The sequence below is a fragment of the Petromyzon marinus genome, unplaced genomic scaffold, assembly GCF_048934315.1.
Source record: "Petromyzon marinus isolate PM22_M1 ecotype Great Lakes invasive population unplaced genomic scaffold, UKy_Petmar_22M1.pri1.0 PM_G_Scaffold_262, whole genome shotgun sequence".
Lineage (NCBI taxonomy): Eukaryota > Metazoa > Chordata > Hyperoartia > Petromyzontiformes > Petromyzontidae > Petromyzon > Petromyzon marinus.
The window spans coordinates 77501-80000 of NW_027422831.1; positions in this window are offsets into that span (position 1 = coordinate 77501).

Consider the following 2500-nt stretch of genomic DNA (forward strand, 5'->3'; position numbering starts at 1 on the left):
GAAGTTGGCGGGGATGTCTCTCTTGTGGCTCACGGGGCTGTTAGGGTCGCACAGAAATGCCTCGGAATGGGAAAACGGGTCATTTTTGTGTGGCCACATTGCATAGGAACGGCATGAAACTTCCAGAGGCATTTGCAGCAGGAATGCATGTGCACTCAAAAACGTCTATATTTTTCACGGATAGACCCCGTGAAACGCTATAAATTGGCGGGGATGTCTCTCTTGTGGCTCACGGGCGCTGTTAGTTAGGGTCGCACAGAAATCCCTCGGAATGGGAAAAGGGGTCATTTTCGTGTTGCCACATTGCGTACGAACGGCATGAAACTTCCAGAGGCATCTGCAGCAGAAATGCATGTGCACTCAAAAACGTCTATATTTTTCACGGATAGACCCCGTGAAACGCTAGAAATTGGCGGGGATGTGTCTCTTGTGGCTCACGGGGCTGTTAGGGTCGCACAGAAATCCCTCGGAATGGGAAAACGGGTCATTTTCGTGTTGCCACAATTGGCATACGAACGGCATGAAACTTCCAGAGGCATTTGCAGCAGAAATGCATGTGCACTCAAAAACGTGAATATTTTTTCACGGATAGACCCCGTCAAACGCTCGAATTTGGCGGGGATGTTTCTCTTGTGGGTCACGGGGCTGTTCGGCTCGCACAGAACTCCCTTGGTCCACCTGATTCGTGCATACAGGCAGCAACTAAAACTCTGTAAACCTGCTGTGAGGACATCTAAACAGTGGACCAGTGAGGCTGTGGAAGATTTGCGGGCGTGCTTAGACTGTACTGACTGGGATATGTTCACGACTGCTACCAATAGTCTGGATGAACTCACAGAGGCTGTGTACATCAGCTTCTGTGAGGACTGCTGTATCCCAACACGTACCAGGGTGAACTTTAACAACAACAAGCCCTGGTTCTCAGCAAAGCTCAAAAGGTTGAGGTTGGAGAAGGAGGAAGCGTTTAGGAGTGGGGATAGAGACAGATTCAAGGAGTCGAAGAACAGGTTTAGCAAAGCGGTGAGAGAGGCTAAACGACTGTACTCAGAGACACTAAAACACCAGTTCTCTACTAACGACGCTGCTTCTGTCTGCCAAAGGGCTCAGGCACATCACCAACTACAAACCCAGAGCGCCCCACACCACTAACGACTCCCGCCTAGCCAACGACCTGAACGAGTTCTACCGTAGATTTGAAAGACAATTGGACTGTCCTGAACCACCCCTTCCCACCCAAGAGGCCCCATCCCCCACCCATACTACAGAAACGACTCTCTCCTTTCAGGAGGGAGAAGTTAATGGGCTTTTCAAGAGGCAGAATCCACGCAAAGCAGCCGGGCCGGACTCTGTCTCTCCAGCCACCCTCAGGCACTGCGCTGGCCAGCTGTCTCCGGTGTTCACCAACATCTTTAACACCTCCCTGGAGACATGCCATGTACCAGCCTGTCTCAAGTCCTCCACCATCATCGCTGTGCCCAAAAAGCTAAGGCCAACAGGACTAAATGATTACAGACCGGTCGCCCTTACATCTGTGGTAATGAAGTCTTTTGAGCGCCTGCTCCTGGCACACCTCAAAGCCATCACAGACCCTCTCCTGGACCCCCTTCAGTTTGCCTACAGAGCCAACAGGTCTGTGGACGACGCAGTTAACATGGCCCTCCACTTCACCCTACAGCATGTGGACGCCCCAGCATCCTACGCCAGGATCCTGTTTGTGGACTTCAGCTCTGCCTTCAACACCATCATCCCTGCCCTGCTTCAGGACAAGCTCTTCCAGCTGAACGTGCCCTACTCCACCTGCAGGTGGATCACAGACTTCCTCTCTGACAGGAAGCAGTGCGTTAAGCCGGGAACAGAAGTCTCTGACTCCAGGTCCATCAGCACGGGAACTCCTCAGGGCTGCGTCCTTTGCCCACTGCTCTTCTCCCTGTATACCAACAGCTGCGCCTCCAATCATCTGTCCGTCAAACTCTTGAAGTTTGTCGGACGACACCACCCTCATTGGGCTGATCTCTGGTGGGGATGAGTCTGACTATAGGTGGGAAGCTGACAACCTGGTGACCTGGTGTAGCCAGAACAACTTAGAGCTAAATGCTCTAAGGACAGTTGAGATGGTTGTGGACTTCAGGAAGAATACAGCCCCACTCACCGCCATCACCCTGTTAGACTCCGCAGTCAAAATTGTGGAGTCCTTCCGCTTCCTGGGCACTATTCTCTGCCGGGACCTCAAGTGGGAACTGAACATCAGCTCCCTCGCCAAGAGAGCTCAACAGAGGATGTACTTTCGACGGCAGCTGAAGAAATGCAACCTGCCAAAGACAATGATGGTGCAATTCTATACAGCGATCATTGAATCCATCCTCACCTCCTCCATAACCGTCTGGTACGCTGCTGCCACTGCCAAGGACAAGAGCAGACTGCAGCGTATCATGCACACTGCTGAGAAGGTAATTGCCTGCAATCTACCAACCCTCGAGGACCTGCACACGACAAGGAGCAT